The sequence below is a fragment of the Lipotes vexillifer genome, unplaced genomic scaffold, assembly GCF_000442215.2.
Source record: "Lipotes vexillifer unplaced genomic scaffold, Lipotes_vexillifer_v1.1 scaffold98, whole genome shotgun sequence".
Taxonomy (NCBI): domain Eukaryota; kingdom Metazoa; phylum Chordata; class Mammalia; order Artiodactyla; family Lipotidae; genus Lipotes; species Lipotes vexillifer.
The window spans coordinates 2989045-2989423 of record NW_006799611.1 but is presented as its reverse complement, the minus strand read 5'-3'; positions in this window follow the sequence as shown (position 1 = coordinate 2989423).

The window sequence follows — 379 nt, the reverse complement described above, 5'->3', positions numbered from 1 at the left end:
CCCGAAAGGGGGGGGGGGGGGGGTTACACAGTGCACCCGCTGCCCCCCAGCTGCAGACCCTGGGCTGCGATGGCGAAGGGAGGAGGCTGGTGCCGCCCAGAGGCGCCTTTGGAGGCCAAGGGGGCAGGAGAGGAGCTGTACTTGGCACGGGAGGGGGAGCAAGTCCTCACCTGTGGGCTGGAGGCTGGGAGAGAGACAGAGACAGAGAGACAGTCGAGAAACAGAGAATTGCAGAGGCTGAGATAAAGCTAGACTGTGAACAAGAGAAGGGAGTGGAAGGGGAAAAACAAGCTCTTGCCCCCTGGAAATATTCTCCCCCCAGAACTGAACAGGAGGGGGCCAGTGAGCGCTGGAGTGGCAGTCGGGGGGGGGGGGGGGG